The sequence below is a fragment of the Myxocyprinus asiaticus genome, chromosome 1 (assembly GCF_019703515.2).
Source record: "Myxocyprinus asiaticus isolate MX2 ecotype Aquarium Trade chromosome 1, UBuf_Myxa_2, whole genome shotgun sequence".
In the NCBI taxonomy this organism is placed as follows: Eukaryota; Metazoa; Chordata; class Actinopteri; order Cypriniformes; family Catostomidae; genus Myxocyprinus; species Myxocyprinus asiaticus.
In genome coordinates this window covers 33,162,833-33,183,142 of record NC_059344.1, presented here as the reverse complement: position 1 = coordinate 33,183,142, position 20,310 = coordinate 33,162,833, and positions in this window count along the sequence as shown.

The window sequence follows — 20,310 nt, the reverse complement described above, 5'->3', positions numbered from 1 at the left end:
ACCCAAGTCTCAGTCCATGCCCACGACCACAGAGGTCATTCCCAAGTCTCAGTCCATGCCCACGACCACAGAGGTCACCCCAGCAGCTCCCCGCCTCGGTCCTTCTACCTACGGGTTTGAGGCCAGCGCGGCTAGCACTGGGGGCGATTTGGGGACTCCAATGGATCGCCTCAGCCGGGTATCCCCCTGTGGACTTCCCATTCCCCAGCACGCTCGTCTGCCCCGATCGGGCTTCCGGATGAGTCCGCCGGCTCGTCTCACATCGAGTTCGACCTCTTGTTCGGAGCCCACGAAGCTGATGAGCTCTCGAGCACAGCATCGGAGAGCGGGCTTGTCCAGTCGGACGCAGAAGCCTCAGCTGGGCTCCCCCCTTCAGGGTCAATTGCCCAGTCACAGGCTAATGCAGAGATGATGGACATGCTTTCCCGGGTGGCCGCGAGCGTCGGGCTAGAGTGGAACCCTCGCAGCTCGATGATTGGTTCCTGGGCTCGCGGCACCACTCAAAGCAGCCACGCCCCGCTCCAGTGCCTTTCTTCCCGGAAGTGCACGAGGACCTGACAAAATCGTGGGAGGCACCTTTTACTGCCCGGTCCCGATTTCTCAGTTCCCCCGCCCTCACTACCCTCGATGGCGGGGTGGCCAGGGGCTATTCGGCGATTCCCCCGGTGGACAAGGCGCTCACGGTGCACCTATGCCCGCAGAGCACCGCCACCTGGCGCGGACACCCGAAGCTCCCGTCCAAGCCCTGTAGGTTCACGTCATCCCTGATGGCCAAAGCCTACAGCGCTGCTGGACAAGCCGCCTCTGCCCTGCACGCCATGGCTCTCCTGCAGGTCCACCTAGCCAAGGCACTAAAAGAAATGCACGAGGGTAGTTCCGCCCCAGATCTGATGCAAGAACTGCGCTCGGCGACCGACCTCGCTCTCCGAGCGACGAAGGTCACTGCGTGGTCTCTCGGGTGGACGATGTCCACATTAGTGGTCCAGGAGCACCACCTTTGGCTTAAACTGGTCGAGATGGGTGAGGCCGACAAGACACGGTTCCTTGCTGCCCCCATCTCCCAGGCTGGCCTATTCGGCGACACCGTCGAGGACTTTGCCCAGCAGTTCTCGACGGTGAAGCAGCAGACAGAGGCTATCCAGCATATCCTGCCCCGGCGTGGCTCAAGATCCCGCACCCCATCTGCTCGTCACCATGAGCGTCCCCCTGTGGTGACTGCACCAGCTCCACCGCAGCCTGCCCCTTCGGCCCAGCCCCGGCGTGGAGCCCACCGCAGGAAGCAGACGCCACCTGTCTCACGGCTGGCCGCTAAGAACCCACGAAGATCGTCAAAGCGCCCCTGAGACAGGTGACCCAGTGTCGACAAAACCCACTGCATTGGAGCTGGTAGTAAGACCACTCCATCCCCCGGTGGAGGGCCGGGTGGAGAATCTTTTGTTGCCTTTTTATTTGATTTCGCCGCATGCCCAAGTGGCTGCGGTACCCAATAGTTTAGCAAAAGAGCGGTTTCCTCCTTCCCTGGGTCACCTACCCAGTGTGCACGGTCGTCATCACAACCACCATCCACAGGTTTTTCCTTGCAGGATTGGTGCTCCAGCGGCAGTCTCCTCGTCCCTGCGTGCCCTGCTGTGGCACACATCCACCCCCGATGTGACAGTCTTCATGGGTTGCGAGGACAGGCCTCTTCCTCCCCGTCCCAGCCCATACTTCATCGTACTGAAAAAAGGCAGTGGGTCGCGGCCAATCTTGGACCTGCGAGTACTGAATCGGGCTTTACACAGACTCCCGTTGAAGATGCTGATGTAAAAACGCATTCTGGCGAGCATCTGGCATCAAGATTGGTTTGCGGCGGTAGACCTGAAGGACGTGTACTTTCACGTCTCGATTCTACCTCGACACAGACCCTTCCTGCGGTTTGCATTCGAGGGTCAGGTGTATTAGTACAAGGTCCTCCCTGTCGGCCTGTCCTTGTCCTCTCGTGTCTTCACGAAGGTTGCAGAGGCAGCCCTTGCCCTGTTAAGGGAAGTGGGCATTTGCATTCTCAACTATCTCAACGATTGGCTAATCCTAGCTCACTCTCGGGACACGTTGTGTGCACACAGGGACTTGGTGCTCTCGCACCTCAGCCAATTAGGGCTTCGGGTCAGCTGGGAAAAGAGCAAGCTCCTCCCAGTTCAGAGCATCTCTTTTCTCGGTTTGGAGTTGGACTCAGTCTCTTTGACAGCGCGCCTCATGAACGAGCGCACACAGTCGGTGCTGGCCTGTTTGAAGGCGTTCAAACAGAAAATAGCGGTTCCACTGAAACTCTTTCAGAGGCTCCTGGGGCATATGGCATCCTCAGCGGTGGCCACCCCGCTCGGGTTGATGCATATGAGACCGCTTCAGCACTGGCTTCAGACTCGAGTCCCGAGATGGGCATGGCGCCGTGGGACACATCGCGTGGTTATCACGCCGGTCTGTCACCGTCTCTTCAGCCCTTGGACCGACCTCTCGTTTCTACGGGCAGGTGTTCCCCTAGAGCAGGTCTCCAGGCGCGTCGTGGTCACGACAGACGCCTCCAAAATGGGCTGGGGCACTGTTTGCAATGGGCACGCAGCCGCCGGCTTATGGACGGGCCCGCAGCTGCGTTGGCAAATCAACTGCCTCGAGTTGTTGGAAATTCTGCTCACCATGCGGAGGTTCCAGCCATTGATCCAGGGCAAGCACATGTTAGTTCGGACAGACAACACGGCAACGGTTGCATATGTCAACCGCCAAGGCGGTCTGTGCTCTCGTTGTATGTCACAACTCGCCCGCCATCTCCTCCTCTGGAGTCAGCAGCACTTCAAGTCGGTGCACAGCGGAAAGGAAGCGCTGTCTCCAAGCAGAGGATCGCCCACTGGCTCATTGACGCCATAGCTATGGCATATTATGCCCAGGACGTGCCGACCCTGGTAGGGCTACGAGCCCATTCTACCAGGGGTGTAGCAGCCTCCTGGGCCCTGGACAGGGGTGCCTCTCTAACAGACATTTGCAGAGCAGTGGGCTGGGCAACACCCAACACCTTTGCAAGGTTCTACAACCTCCGGTCCCAGGTAGTGGCACGCAATACAAGTGGATAAGCCCGGGATAGCCGGCCGGGTGTATCGCTTGCACATAGCGCCTTTCACCTCCTCTGAGCTGAAGATGTGCGCCATTAATTCCCAGTAGTGTTCACAAACTATGTTCCCTGGTTGACTTCCTCCGAGCTCTGTGGCAGTCGAGTTTTCAGATAGACTTACTGCTGGCCCAGTACACGTGCTAACTAAGAGCCCTGTTCTGGGGTAGGTGCTCCGCATGTGCCAGTTCCCTGTAAGGTGACCCCATGCGATATATATCTTCCGCTAATTCGTTTCCCTGTTGGCAAACTGCGTCTTCCTTGGGCAGAGCCCCCTCTGCCACAGTCTCCATGTTTGTAGTAACTCCTCCCCCGTTGGGTAGGATCTACCATGAGACTCTCCACACGGTCAGCAAGACCATGTGACGTATTTTCCACTTAAATATCCCCCCCTCTCTTTGAGCGAGGTGTGGTCTCCGCGGTGTCCTCCCCTTGGGAGGGACACCCCCCGACTAGACCTGGCAGCCAGTGTTTTTTAGGAATTGGAAAAAAAGAAAGGGAAAAGAGGCCACGACTAGGTTAGCCTGTCTCTATCTTTTGGGTAGTTGACTTGTCCCCAAAGGGCCGTTCGACACTCATAACTATGTTGGGGGAGGTTACGTGTCGGCCTGCTGAGCTGGCTACGAGGCACACAGTCGTCTGCCCATCACACACTGCCAGTTCATGTAACACAGTTCAGGCAGTTGCGGCGTTTTGTATAAGGACCCCTAGTGTCACTACATCGACACAACATCGAGTGAGTGACAGATAGGGAACGTCCTGGTTACTTGCGTAACCTCCGTTCCCTGATGGAGGGAACGAGACATTGTGTCCCTCCTGCCACAATGCTGAACTACCCGCTGAAATGGCCGGACCTTGTCTCGGCTCCTCAGCATAAAACCTGAATGAGTGGTTGCATACCAGCTCCTTTTATACCCGTATGTCTGGGGGAGTGGCATGCAAATACCACTCGCCAATTTTCATTGGCCTTTTATCAAAGACCAGAGGTGTTTCGGGCTCCCAAGAGTGACCCCTAGTGTCACTACATCAACACAACTTCTCGTTCCCTCCATCAGGGAACGGAGGTTACGCAAGTAACCAGGACGTTATTCTACAGTGGTAGATTTTTTAAAGGGCTCTTAAAAGCATGAAATAAGCTTTTCCCCTGTCTGCAGAAGTTCTACTATAGAGTGATCAGTCACATGGCATTCATGACTCAATTTGCAATTGGCTAAAACAAAATTCTGGAACTGACTGCCCATGAAGCAGGCCAAAGGGGACCTAGACTACACTTGATCTGCTGCATTTGTTTCAGACAAAATCAAAATGTTTGTTGGGTAACATAATTATTCAATTTCTAATGTACATTAGAAATTGAATAATTATGTGACCCTACAATATGTTTTAGTTTGTCTTTTAATATGTAGTATACTTTATAGTAATATAATATATATTGAATCTTTTTTGCACATGTTGTTTCTGATGGTTCCTAATTTAATCCTATACTCAATTTACAGATTAATCTTGATTTCTGCATGAATGAGTGAATAAGATCCAGTGTGAGGAAAAAGCAACCCTTTCACAGCATGCCCTCATGGCAAATATATATTGGCCAGAAAAGATACTCTGTATGTGAAGAAATCAACACCTTCTCCCCCAGAGCATAAGATCCTTCAGCCCTTCATTGCATCTTTCCATCTCTACTTACTCAATATGACTAGTTTGTAATAGCAGTTATTAAATATTATGACAGAGGTTGAAATTAAGTCAGTATGTTGTGCGCTGATGACGCAGGTTCTCTGTCACAGGGGGTCAGAATTGTTTGTTCTCTGGGATGAATTCCAGGTAAAGACCTTCCCCAAAGTAACAAAATGTAGCTGAAGACACCCAAGGGTCAGGGATCAACGGTCCACTCTTAGGCACATTTAAGTGGGATCAAGATCAAACCCATTCAACCTGGCTGTCAGGGAGCACTTGAAGAGCCCTGACTGAACAAGCATAAAGGTCATGGCTGACACACAGTGTAAATCTTTCCAGTCAAATGTCCTTATTTTTGTGTATATTCAAGTTGCGCTCCTTCTACAATAGTTCATAATTACATTTTTTGCATTTCTTTACTTTAATTTGCATAGTGCTTTTTGCCAAAAGAGCTTTCCCAACAGGAATTTCTAGCACACTCCAGCATACCACTTTTTGGAAGTCAACAGGTAGAGGAGCTCCATCAGCAAATTTGCTCACAGAGAGAAGGCAGAGAAAAGAAAGGAAAAAGGAAGAAGACAACACTTGTAAGCAACTAATTTCCAAATTATTGATATTACAAAATTATAAATTACAAATCAGCTGTCAAAGGGGCCATGACATGAGGAATAATATTTACCTTGATCTTTTGACATGTAAGAGTTCATTGTACTATAAAAGCATAGGCCCAATTTACACTTGCATTGATATGTGTTTAATATCCAGATAGTGTCTGGATATTCTTTAGCTGGATTGCATTTACACCTAGCAGTCAAATGCATCTTAGATGTGATTGAATAGAGATCTGATTCAAGTCACAAGCATATAATGGAAAACACTACTTACATATTACATCTGAGGTTGTGGTAACAAAAACATTATCTGTCTTTTAGTGAATTTCAAAAACCCGAATGGATAATTCAAATGGTTTCCGTCACTTTGACAGTCAAGGTCTTTCCTTCATTGAAAATGTTTTTGGTGGCCGCCAAAGCAAAATTTCAAATTGGCAAAGCAAATTTGATCTTACTTTCAGCACTTGTGCTAAATATGATTCTCATCTGAAACGCAGAAGTGAAGCCTGGTTTCACGTGAGTGTTGCACGAGCCACAGAAAACAATAGAAAGACTAGAAAGACGAGAGAAAGTGGGATTTTGAGGAGAGAGACGATATTTTCCAAGTGTACTCCAATGGAATAATTAATTAGATATTGTACATTGTTTGGGTGACGACTGCAAAACAGCAACGTCTGTTGTGTTCTTCACATATCAATGTCAGAATAAATAGAAAAGTGCAAGAAACTGCAAAACAGCACTTTAACAATGGATGACTAAGGTTATAATAGTTTTGAATTTTGAATTTATTTTTTATTTCTATTTAATTTGACATTTTTCACTCCAACTTAGTTTAGTTTTCATTTTGTTTGTTAGTTCTTTGTTAGTTTTAGTTTAGTTTTTCAGTATATTTAGTTTTTATTTTAGTTTTAGTATTTATATTAATGGATATTGGGGAATGAGGAAAACAGGTATTTGTGTAATGTGGGTCATATAGCTGGACTCCCCAATGTCCAATTTGTAAATAATATTATTGCAGGTGGCCTCCAAGTAGGATTTTGCTTAGGGCCCCCATATGCTTAGAAACAGCCCTGCTAATAGTACAGCTCTGCAATCAACTCGATTCTCCAGGACAGAAATGTAAACTGTGCTGGATAGGGGAGGAGGCTATTGTCATATGGTAGTTATTATGTACAGTAGTCAAAGAAAAGCTTCCATCGCCATAATTTATATCCACTTGTGTCTTAACGTTGAGCCCTGCTGAACTTTAAACCAAACTCTATACTGGTTCCAAATTAAATATAAATCAAATCACAAATTGACAGGGTAAGACAGAACAAGTGAAAAGACTGTTATCTACATGCTTTGCCTCTCTTCACAATGGTAGTGATTCTCACTCAGTTGCTGATGTAATTTTAGGTCATCTATTTTCTCTGTCTAGTGGCATCTTCATGTCACGGTAATGGCAGGTTTAAAGGTTAAAAAACACTGCAACAAAATCTAAAACTAAATCTTATTCAAGATTATTTTTATTTTATTTCAGTAAGTTTCAGAGCCATGGATTTTTATTTTATTTTAGTTTCAGTTTTTCCAATTATGTTATTTTTTTTATTTTTTTATTTCAGTTTACAAAAGTGTTTTTTTACATTTAGTTTTAGTATCCGTTAATAACCTGACCGTAGCGTGACCTCATCACATAATTAATTACTGACGTAGTTGTATCCGGAAAACGAAAACACATTTGCATTTACATCTTTGAATGTGTTCAGAATCCATCCCTCACCACCTCCTAATGCCTGTAACACGGTTCAAATGGGCAAGGAGGAGGTGGGAACTGGCTGAACAGTCAAAGTAATATTTAATGAAAAAAAGACACAAAACAGAAACACACACACGGAAGCTACGTGTGGCTCTCTCTCTTTCGAACTGCTGCGACTCACGGCCCGGCCCGGCCCCGCCCTCCTCCTCATCATACTCCTCCCTCCTTTGCCTCAGGCAAACCCCCGGCATGATGTACACCCCCCCCCCCCCCCGAGACCTGGGAGACAAGGGGAGGGAAAAGAGGAGAGGGAAAGAGCAAGGCGGAGCGACAATGAAAAAAAATTGCTCGCCGGTTCCCCGACACGCCGTTGCCTGGTCCTCGACCACTCCTCCACCCTCTGGCGGATGACAGCCGCTCCTCCCTGGGCGGACCGGTGCGTGTCCTCCGACCCCTGGTGGATGGAACACCCCTCCACGTTCTGGCAGCCGGTAGCGAGCCCCTCCGCCCCTGGCAGTGGCTCCACCGCTCCAGGTCGGCCGGCAGCAACTCCTCTTTCCCGACGGCCGCGGCTGTCCCTTTGGGTGGACGGCAGTGGCGAGGACTCCACGACAGTGCATCCCTCCTCCTTCCCGGGTTTCGGCACCAATGTAACACAGTTCAAATGGGCAAGGAGGAGGCAGGAACCGGCTGAACAGTCAAAGTGATATTTAATGAAACAAAAAAGACACAAACACACACATGGCAGCTGCATGTGGCTTTCTCTCTTCTGCTGCATCCGGCTCAGCCTTATCCCTCTCCTCGGCTGAACAGTCCGATTGGGGGCCGGCCGTGTGAACTCACAGCCCGACCTCGCCATCCTCCTCATCACACTGCCCAAAAATGTGAGTCTCACTTGACCTGATTTTGTTCGAGAAACTGCATTCCCCAAAACAGCCTTAATTATCATAGTCACAGATTTATCTTGGTCACAGTAACATCTATGTGATAACACCCTGTGTCACGTTAAATTATTATAGCATGGGAACTACAGTGGGACACCGAGAGCCATCTCAGATATAGGAGTACATTACCTTAGTTATCATACTAATGGGTACTTGTCTAAACAATTGGTATCACCACACCATTTGGGTGGCCATACCTGGAACAATATCGGACGACCAGACTATGAGATTGTTATTCTTTAATTACAGCCTTATTAACATGATGGGCAGCATGTAATTTCATAAACTAGTTAAAAGGTTTGAGTTTACAATGTTCGTGGTTCAGTCTGACTCCGCTGAATTCAAGGTGATTCATGTACTTTGTCACTGCTACACTGCAATAAAGACTTCAACACCTTCATCTCAAGATCGATGCCTCATCCTGTGTTTTATTTTTCTAACAACTTGTTTTGCCCATTTGGACTATTTTTAAATGTATTTTTCTACATAAACATGCAATAGAATGAATCGCAGTTATATGACATCTGAAGTTCAAATGGTTTGGGGTGCTGCAATTCATTTTGTTTCACAATACAAAAATAATCAAGTTCTTCAACCTGAAAGGCATGCAGGTGTTCAACATAAACTGCCTTCATTTCCATCAAAACAAAATATATCTCTCCCATTCTCAGAATAATTTCAACAATTTTACTGAACAATTGCATTTCATCTGCCACATTAACACAAACAACAGACCCACAATGATACTCAATCTCATCACATCTTACCCATGCTGTATAAGATACAGTATCAGACTTGTTAAGCTGAAAATGTTCACAGACCAATTCATCATAATCCAATTCATTTAATATTTGCATTTTCACTGGCCCTGACTCAATACCTTTGACATTAAGTGACTCCCAATGATAGGCTATAGCTAACTGATGGTACCGTGCTAAAGACTTGGTCAAGTTCTTGAAGTTTTTAATGCTGGATTTAAAAAAACTTATGCTTTGCTTCATATCTCATAGTCCAAACATGAACCAAAGGACCAATTTTTTGAATCACACCTGGATAATGGATCATTAAGTGATGTTTCGATTTCAAATTATGTGTAGGGTACAGTTCTTTAAATAATTTGTGATGTTCTGTTATCAGATACCTCAAATAGACAATCATGCCCTCAGTATAGTTAGGAAATATTCTGCAAGGGTGATGCTTTAGACACACAATCTGGCAACCTTGAGCATCTGAAACTGAATTGAAAACATTTCTGAAAACACTGGCAGTTATGTTGGAGTTTAGCGATGGGTTGATTTGTCCTTCCTAGTGTTCACATGAAAGTTACGCCACTGAAGGTAATGCAAGTTTTCGAAAGTTTCATGCACTTTCAAAAATGGCCAAGGGAATAGGACAAGGAAATCTTTTGTCTTTCTTTAAAAACAAAGTGAGAGAGAGAACAGATTGAAAGATATTGCTATGACAAGTGTTCAGTGTACATGTTTTTAACTCAAACACTTTTCAGGGTTTCACCCATAAAACACTTTTGTGTGTAGAACAACTGTTACACCACTGTTTAAGCATCCTTCATAGAAACAGCCCAAAATTCCTTTACATTAGTTCAATTATTGGAGTAGAAAAAATGTGTCTGTGACAGTGGGCGAGCGATCCAGAATCTTTTCATGATCATAACGGGGATTCTTTTCAAAAAATTCATTCATAAAATACAATAACAGAGGGTAACAGGTGCATATTATGGCCATGTTTCCTAAGAGTCAATGAAGTGACACACATTTTTGTCCAGATCTATTAAATTAAAAATACTTAAAAAAATGCAATTCACACAAACCATTTACTTGAATAGACCTCTTTGACGAGCACATTCTCATATTTTCAAGTTGTATTGATATTTTTCAAGGGCTTAAAGTAAAAAATATCATGTGGTGTCCAGAGACAGTAAACAAATTCTCATTAAAGTCTCATTAAAAGCTGAAATTCCTGAAGAAAGAAAAATGTTGCATGACTAGTGCAGGATAATCTTTTTTATTGTTATTTCTTAAAATATTCAGCAGTGAAACAATTGTGTTTTAAAATATGATTCATATTTAAAAACGCTTTTGTCCACCAAATCAAAGTCATGATGTAACCAACATTTTGTTGTTTATGTTGACCATAAAACAGAGCAGACACCTTTAGACCCTCAAGACTGAGCGTGAAGTTTTAAAAACATCTGATATTTATTTTGAAATTTAAATAAATAAGGTGTAACCTTGAGAAAACTATATATTTTTTGACTCAAAAATTCATAATATTTATATATATAAAACTATTACTTTGAAAACTTTTTGGAAATTAATGATGAAATTGTTTATACTCTCATGTAGTCAAGGTGCAAAGAAAGTATTATTATATTTTTTACTTGATGGTTATACCACATGACAATTTTAAAGTTTAAACTATTTTTTTGTAGAAAATGCTATAAAGGTTTTTCAAAAAATTATGAAACCATATTGGACACAAAGATTACACTTCTGAGAAATTGACACAAGTGTTTTACACTGGATTTTTAAAAGATTTGTCAATGACCCATAAGTATTAGTTAAAAAATGTTTTTTCATAATAAAAACAGGTTTGTATAGGTAGCATGTATAAATATGAATTGACATGTTTATTTTTACTTGCACATACATTTTATATTGCACCATACTGTATACTTGTAAACTGCATTGCACTATAGCCTACTGTACTATACTGTACCATGGCTTTGATAAACATCATGTGAATAAGTCTTTTAGATTATCTGTCTATGACAGTTTGCTCTGTGCACGTAGCTGAAAAAAAAAAAATAAATGATGTAGCTGAAATGTAGCAAGCTATTTTTGGTGTGTAGCTTGTATTGTAACTTGCTACATTCTCTGAAGTGTAGCTTTCAGCAAACAACTTTTTAGCTCGGCAGCCAACTTTGGAACACTCCCGGGCAGCTATGTTATGTAAACAAGCGGCATACAAGTGCAGCTCCAATCTACTTGAATAGGGAAAGATTGAAATCTCCAAAACTGTTGCTCAAGATTATGATCAAAGAACATATTTGAAATCATCAGTAAAATCTGACAACACTGGTCAGATTACCTCAGATTAACCTTTTTTTTTTTTTTCAGCTTGTATAGCTAATGCGCATGCGCGTTCTGTGGTTGTCTATCTAAAAGGTGATTAGCTCTTTTAACTTTAAAGCGGACTTCCTTTCTACATGCGTTGATCATTGGGCGTTCCAATTTCTCCCACTCATTTTAATAGAAGTGACCCGTTTCTACTAAATCGTCTCTGTTTCAGCTTAGCTCAACTAATTTTTCTGTTGAGTTGTTGGTAGCTTTGCTAGCTAAATCTTTTGAGTAGTTTGTTCAACCAGAAGAAGTGCTAGAACTAGAAGTGCTAACCAGCCAAAAAATGACCCCCTGATTTACCTCACAGCATGGCATAACCATGTTTTGATTTTTAGGCTACTTTTGCTGGTTGGCGGCAGGTGGTATTAGTTGAAGAGAACATCCTACTTATAGAGAGCATTTTTTGGACAAAAATGTGTATACGCTTCTGAGCAGATAATGTCATAAACTTTTTTTTTTTTTTTTTTTTTGTCAATTTTCTCAGAAGAGAAAGAATACACATTTTAAACATACATTCCTGCAAGTCATTTTGTATGTTAGTTTATTGTTATGTATATACATTTATTTTGTCAATTTTTATTAGAACATAAACATGTTAAAAAGCTAACAGACATGGACAACGAACCACAACTTTTTGATGACTCCAATTAGTTTTAATTGGGTCTTTGAAGGAATTCATATTCCAGGTTATTTGGATTTGGTATTAACATTTAGTTAAGGCCAAATTACTCAAGGTGTGCCCACATTCTGTACATACACATTAACATAACCTACAGATTACAGAATACATGCTGTAAAATGTAATTTCTAACGTATTCCGTCAGTTACGTATTCTAAATACTTCAGCACTGGTAGATTTTTTTCACTTGTTTTGACTATAAAAACTCTGCTAGTACAATGAAATATTACACATGTTAAAAATACATTCTCTAAAAAACCTAAATATCTTATACAGTGTTGTTTCTAAAACAAAATAAATCAAATTGATCTTGTTTTAAGGATTTTTAGATATTTTTACAGGAAAACAATACAAAAATTATTATCAAGAATACGATTTTTGTCCCCTTATATCAAAGGTCTTACTAGAAAAAAAGAAATTATGATCCAACGTGAATTTTCTTGTTAAAAAAATATGATCGTGCCTGGTAACGTGCATGTAAAATGGCTAGAAATAGCATTTTAACTTAGCGTAAAGCTGACAATTTACACAAGGTTTATTTCTATTTCTTCTGCTCCAAACTTACTTCAAACTTACTTCTCTGTCTGCTTGTATGAATGTAACACATCATAAGAAAGTGTTTCACCGCTGTTCAAATACACTTTGGATCACATCATTTATATGTATAAATGTTTTCCATCTGAAAGGACTAAATATTAAATGAAACAAATTACAATAAAATGCAAAGTAATCTCTTCAGTAATCAAAATACTTTTTGAATGTAACTGTATTCTAAATACCAATGATTTAAATTGTAACTGTAGTGAAATACAGTTACTTATATTTAGCATTTTAAATACGTAATCCCATTACATGTATTTCGTTACTCCCCAACCCTGTATATATACGGAGGGATTACAAGATCATAGAAATGCAACTTGAAAAGGACTTTAATTTTGATGTAACTACATTCAAGGTCCAAAATTAAATTTTTAGCCCACCAGCAAAGATGGCTGGTAGATGAAAAAATGTACCAGCCAGTCAGATTTCTTACCAGCCATTTTTTATTTTTTATTTTATTTTTATTTTTTTTTGCATTTTACAAGTGGATTTTGCTGACATATGAGACAAATAAACAATACTGTATGCATTTTTTTTTAAAAGAAATTATTTATGAAATATTTAATTGCCAGATAGCAACATTTAGAATATTTTTTCAGATTACTAAATTTGTATTTTAAAGTACATGTTGTCATATGAACGACCAGTGAACTCTCATGAGCCTAAAGTACACACAACACAGTAGTAATTCTTGGTTTACTTGGAGTGAGTCAATTAATTCAATCAGCTCCAGCAGATTCATATGTCTTTTTGATTCACTAAAAAGAGCCGGCTCATAGAGTTGTGTGTTTGGGAATCGGACAACAGTTGTTGATTCACTAAAAAGAACCAGCTCAAAAGAGTCATTTGTTTGTGAATCAGATTACACTGTCACTTGTTATGTCTTGTGCTGTAGATTCAAAAGAACTGGCTCAAAAGATTAATTTCTTTGGGAATCGGTCTACTGATAGTGCTTTATGTCATATCTCGAGCTGTAGATTCAGCAGCAGCTTTGATGTGCCACTTAATAGTAATACAGAAAACACAGTCCGGTTTTCTGTCCGCATCACCGGAATAATGCACATTCAAGAACCGTTAACGAAACCGAATGTCATGAAAATCATTTGGTTTTTATTATAATGCAATCATTACCAGAGAATTTGTATGTGTGGTTGTGGGTAATTAAAACTTACTCGCACATCCACTGTAAATCCAAGAATGGTCTTCCCTTCATCCCGGTGGCATGAACGCTCCTGAAAATTGCTTTCTTTTTGCATCAAATGTACTGCTAACGGTACTACCATTGATATATATACAGTATATAGAACTGAATCGCTGATGCAATGGTATGACACAACGGTAAATTGCCAGCAGGAGTTGAAGCCACTGGAAGTGTTCGAGCAGCCATCTTGGTTTGTACAAACTCTAATAGAGCATCAATGACTGAAATGAGATGATTTCCTATTAAGTCAATAGGGACATTGGAATGTTTCGGCATAGCAATATGGTGTCGTAGTGGCATCACTGTTATGACGTCATGAGCAATCCAGTTCTATATTATATATCAGTGGGTACTATGTGTCCACTGGCACTCCAGAGAACTTCCTCTTAAGGGTGAGTTTGTAATATACAAAGCCAGTGTGTATTTTCTACCATTAGCTTTCAGTACACGAGCAATGATATCATCTTAAATATGCACGATTACAGTTAGAAAAATGCCAACATCATTTTCAAATGACCAAAGTATAAAAATAAGTGTTGATTTATTAAACGTTTGCTTACCCAGTTACAGAACTGCCATAAAGAATGTGTGCAATCATCATTTGAAGTCTGGATTAAAAGCACTGAATCCACCTTTGCTCACCACGCACCAGTGGACACAGTGTTTGTGATTACTGATGAGCTACTACGAGCTAATAAGAGCTGTTCTATGTAAACACCTGTGTTACTGACTGTACTGTAGGCCTACAGAGCCCCCTTGAGGACAAAACTAGAACTTGTTTAAATTTATTTTACAAACTGACCCACCCACCAGCATGGCCTGTGATGCTGGGAAATTCAGCAGCCAAACGGCATTTGGCAGGTATTAATTTCTGACCCTTCTCACAATATGATTGACCATAAAGGAAAGCCGTTTAAGGCCTTTACATTACCACACATGTTGTCGGCTTATTGAGCATTACTATAGTGTTGGTGCAAACAAAAAATTGCATTTGTAATTGTGCTCACTTAGGAAAAAGCGCGGAGCTAGGGGTAGGCTACTGGTGCTAAAGCCCTGAATGTTTTCAGTATGGACACAAAATGTTTTTATAATCTTGTAGTGATGTCACAATATACAGTATAGTAATGACACCAGTCTTTCTACAGTATCGATAATACCATTTACCAACTCAATCCAGTACCCATACACTGCCCGCGACTGCAGCTGTGTATGAAAAGTCAAAATGTCTGTCTGTGTTGAGTTGGTCCATCCAGATGTAGTAAGTACCAAATATTTAGATACATAACCCTGAAAACATTGAGTAATATATGCAGATGTGCTCAAGGTATTTGCAACCTTTAAGTCACAAGCCAGGACATTTGCGTTTCTGCAAAACATTGTTATTAAGACACAATTCCACAAACCTCACAAACTTTGTTAAATCTAGCAATTTCTTTTTTTTCTCATAATGTTACAAATTCTTCATGACCACAGAGGTCGTTTCCAAGACTATGCCCATGTTCACGACCACAGAGGTCATCTCCGAGTCTCTGCTTATGCCCACGAACACAGAGGTCGTACCTGAGTCTCTATCCACGCCCACGACCACAAAGGGCGTCCCCGAGTCTCAGTCCATGCCCACAACCACAGATGTCGTACCCAAGTCTCAGTCCATGCCCACGACCACAGAGGTTGTACCCAAGTCTCAGTCCATGCCCACGACCACAGAGGTCATTCCCAAGTCTCAGTCCATGCCCACGACCACAGAGGTCATTCCCGAGTCTCAGTCCATGCCCACGACCACAGAGGTTGCTCCCGAGACTCTGCTCATGTTCACGACCACTGAGGTCATTTCCCAGTCATCCTGGACTCTTTGCCTCAAGCCTGCCATGGCTCTGCCTTCTATGGCTTTGCCCTTCGAGCCTGTCACGGCTCCGCCTTCTACGGCTTTGCCCTTCGAGCCTGTCATGGCTCCGCCTTCTACGGTTTCACCCCTCAAGTCTCCCATGGCTCAGCCTGCCATGGCTCCACCTCTCGAGCCTGCAACGGCTCCGCCTTCCATGGCTCCGCTCCTCGAGCTTCCCACTGCTCTGCCTTCCATGGCTTCGTCCCTCGAGTCTCCTATGGCTCTGCCTTCCATGGCTCCAGTCTCTAGTCTGTGGTCACCACCCAGCTCTCCTGACCCTGTTTCAGCTCGGTGGCTGTCAACCAGGCCTCCTGATCCAGTCCCTACCCTGAGGTGGCTTCCTGGGTCTTCTGGCCAACCACTTGATCTACTCTGGTCTTGTGGATCTCCTGGCCGTATGCCTGATCTGCTCTGGTCTTCTGGGTCACCTGGCAATCTGCCTGATCCACTCTGGTCCCCTTGGTCTCATGGCCCTCCGTCTGATCCGCTCTGGTCTTCTGGGTCTCCTGGTCATCCACCTGATCTGCTCTGGTCCTCTGGGTCTCCTGGCCGTCTGCCTGATCTGCTCTGGTCTCCTGGGACTCCTGGAATCAAAATAATGAAAGTATTTTCTTTGTAGCACAATCAGATTTCACTATGGCAGCATGGTCTGGTTTGATAGCATATTGGATCATCATTGCAAAATCTGACACTTCAACATAGAAAAAAATGCTAGTTCCCTATCTGTCACTCACTCGACATTGTGTCGATGTAGTGACACTAGGGGTCACTCTTGGGAGCCCGAGACACCTCTGGTCTTTGATAAAAGGCCAATGAAAATTGGCGAGTGGTATTTGCATGCCACTCCCCCAGACATACGGGTATAAAAGGAGCTGGTATGCAACCACTCATTCAGATTTTCTCTTCGGAGCTGAAGGGTCATGCTCATTGAGCTGAATATTTCTGTTCATTCACCTCTGCTGGATCTGACGGTGCATTTCAGCGGCTTCTCCCTCCTCTGCACTGGTGCACTGCAGAGAACGCCCCTGGGCTCTTCAGCAGAAAAACTAGAGAGTACATTTTCTGAAAGAGCATTTTTCCCCTCTAAAAGAGTATATTTCTCTAAAAGAGCGCACACACGGAACGTCTTTTTAAAGACGCGTCTTTTCAAAGATGCCTTTCCGATTGTGTGTTATTCCTGGTTGCGGTCGTTATCTCTCAACTTCGGATGGTCATGATCGCTGTCTTTCGTGTCTGGGCGCAACCCACACGGAAGCAGCATTTGTGAATGGTTCATGTTCTCACTGCGAGAATATGACCATGGTAACATTGCGGTCGTGGCTTGCTTTCGTAAGAAAGCAAGCCACCCCAGTGGCTCCCTGCCTCGGTCCTTCTACCTACGGGTATGAGGCCAGCACGGCTAGCACTGGGGGTGATTTGGGGACCCCAATGGGATCGTCTCCGCCGGGAATCCCCCTGCGGACCTCCCATTCCCCAGCACGCTCGTCTGCCCCAATCGGGCTTCCGGATGAGTTCGCCGGCTTGTCTCATGGCGAGTCTGGCTTCTTGTTCAGAGCTCATGAAGATGATGAGCTCTCGAGCACAGCATCAGAGAGTGGGCTTGTCCAGTCGGACGCAGAAGCCTCAGCTGGGCTTCCCCCTTCGGGGACGATCGCCCAGTCACAGGCCGATGCCGAAATGATGGACATGCTTTCCCGGGTGGGTGCCGCTCAAAGCAGCCGCGCCCCGCTCCAGTGCCATTCTTCCCGGAAGTGCATGAGGAGCTGACGAAGTCGTGGGAGGCACCTTTCACTGCCCGGCCCCAACTCTGCAGTTCCCCCGCTCTCACTATCCTCGATGGTGGGGTGGCCAAAGGCTATACGGTGATTCCCCCGGTGGATAAGACGCTCGCGGTGCACCTATGCCCGCAGAGCGCCGCCACTTGGCGTGGACGCCCTAAGCTCCCGTCCAAGCCTTGTAGGATGACGTCATCCCTGACAGCTAATGCCTACAGTGCTGCTGGACAAGCCGCCTCTGCCCTGCATGCCATGGCTCTCCTGCAGGTCCACCAAGCCAAGGCGCTGAAAGAACTGCACGAGGGTAGTTCCGCCCCAGATTTGATGCAGGAACTGCGCTCGGTGACCGACCTTGCTCTCCGAGCGACGAAGGTCACGGCGCGGTCTCTCGGGTGAACGATGGCCACACTAGTAGTCCAGGAGCACCACCTTTGGCTCAACCTGGTCGAGATGGGCGAGGCTGACAAGACATGGTTCCTTGCTGCCCCCATTTCCCAGGCGGGCCTATTAGGCGACACCGTCGAGGACCTTGCCCAGCAGTTCTCGACGGTGAAGCAGCAGACGGAGGCAATCCAGCACATCCTGCCCCGGTGCGGCTCAAGATCCCACACCCCATCTCCTCATCGCCAAGGGCGTCCCCCTGCAGTGACTGCACCGGCTCCACCGCAGCCCGCCCCTTCGGCACAGCCCCGGCGTGGAGCCCACCGCAGGAAGCCAACACCTCCCATCTCACAGCCAGCGCCGAAGAACCCACAGAGGTCCTTGAAGCACCCCTGAGACGGGCAACCCAGGGACGAGGGAACCCACTCACGTGAAGCTGGTAGGAAGACCACTCCGTCCCCCGGTGGAGGGCCGGGTGGAAAATCTTTTGTTGCCTTTTTATTTGATTCCGCCACACGCCCAAGTGGCTGCGGTACCCAACAGTTCAGCAAAAGAGTGGCTTCCTTCCTCCCTGGGTCATATACCCGGTGCGTACGGTCGTCACCATGACTACCGTCCCCGGGCTTTTTCTTGCAGGATTGGCGCTCCAGCGGTGCCCTTTCTGCCCCTGAGCGCCCAGCTGTGGCACACAGCCGCCCCCGATATGGCAGCCTCCACGGGTTACGAGGATAGGCCTCTTCCTCCCCTGTCCCAGGCTGTTCCGGGGGTGGTCACAAGGAGCCAGGTAAGTGCTTCAATGTCCCTAGACTCAGCACGGCCACGACGTGCTGTGGCACCTCGCGCTCCACCCCGCCGCTAGGCCCCACCTGCCGGTACGTCTGACAACGTTGCCCCCTTGGTCCCCCTCGCGCGGAATTTGGACGCATGGCTCATGCTTTCCAATCCGTCGCGGTGGCTGATCTGGATCGTCTGACTTGTCTACGTGATTCAGTTCGCCAGGCGCCCACCCAGGTTCCGCGGTATTCACGTCACCTTGGTCAAGGGCGAAAACGCCGCCACCCTGCGCGTGGAGATCGCTACCCTCCTACGGAAGGACGCGATAGAACCTGTCCCTCCAGCCGAGATGAAGAAAGGGTTTTACAGCCCAGACCCTTCCTGTGGTTTGCATTCGAGGGTCAGGCGTATCAGTACAAAATCCTCCCTTTCGGCCTGTCCCTGTCTCCTTGCATCTTTACGAAGATCGCAGAGGCTGCCCTTGCCCCACTAAGGGAGGTGGGCATTCGCATTCTCAACTATCTCGACGACTGGCTAATCCTAGCTCACTCTCAAGACGTGTTGTGCGCACACAGGGACCTGGTGCTCTCACACCTCAGCCAACTAGGGCTTCGGGTCAACTGGGAAAAGAACAAGCTCCTCCCGGTTCAGAGCATCTCTTTTCTCGGTTTGGAGTTGGACTCAGTCTCCTTGACGGCACGCCTTACAAACGAGCGTGCCCAGTCGGTGCTGGCCTGTTTGAAGGCATTCAAACAGGGAACAGCGGTTCCACTGAAACTTTTTCAGAGGCTCCTGGGGCATATGGCGTCCTCGGTGGTGGCCACCCCGCTCGGGTTGATGCATATGAGGCCGCTTCAGCACTGGCTCCAGACTTGAGTCCCGAGACGTGCATGGCACCACGGGACACACCACATGGCCATTACATCGGTCTGTCACCGTCTTTTCAGCCCTTGGACCGACCTCTTGTTTCTACGAGCAGGTGTTCCTCTAGAACTGGTCTCCAGGCACGTCATGGTCATGACAGAAGCCTCCAAAACGGGCTGGGGCGCTGTTTGCAATGGGCACGCAGCTGCCGGCCTCTGGACGGGCCCGCGACTGCATTGGCACATCAACTGCCTCGAGTTGTTGGCAATTCTGCTCACCCTGCAGAGGTTACGGCCGTTGATCCAGGGCAAACACGTGTTAGTTCGGACGGACAGCATGGCGGTAGCATATGTCAACCGCCAAAGCGGTCTGCGCTCTCATTGTATGTCACATCTCGCCCACTGTCTCCTCCTCCAGAGTCAGCAGCACTTCAAGTCGCTGCGAGCCACTCACATCCCGGGCAACCTCAACACTACAGCGGACGCGCTGTCATGGCAGGTTTCCCTCAGGGGAGAGTGGAGACTCCACCCTCAGGTGGTCCAGCTGATTTGGAGTCGATTCGGACGGGCACAGGTGGACCTGTTCGCCTCCCAAGAATCCTCCCACTGCCCACTCTGGTACACCCTCACCGAGGCTCCCCTCAGCATAGATGCGCTGGCACACAGCTGGCCCCCTGGCCTACGCAAATATGCATTTCCCCCAGTGAGCCTGCTTGCACAGACCATGTGCAAGGTCAGGGAGGATGAGGAGCAGGTCATCCTGGTAGCACCCTACTGGCCCACCCAGACGTGGTTCTCAGACCTCACGCTCCTCGCGACAGCTCCCCCCTGGCGAATTCCCCTGAGGAAGGACCTTCTTTCTCAGAGATGGGGCACCCTCTGGCACCCGCGCCCAGACCTCTGGAA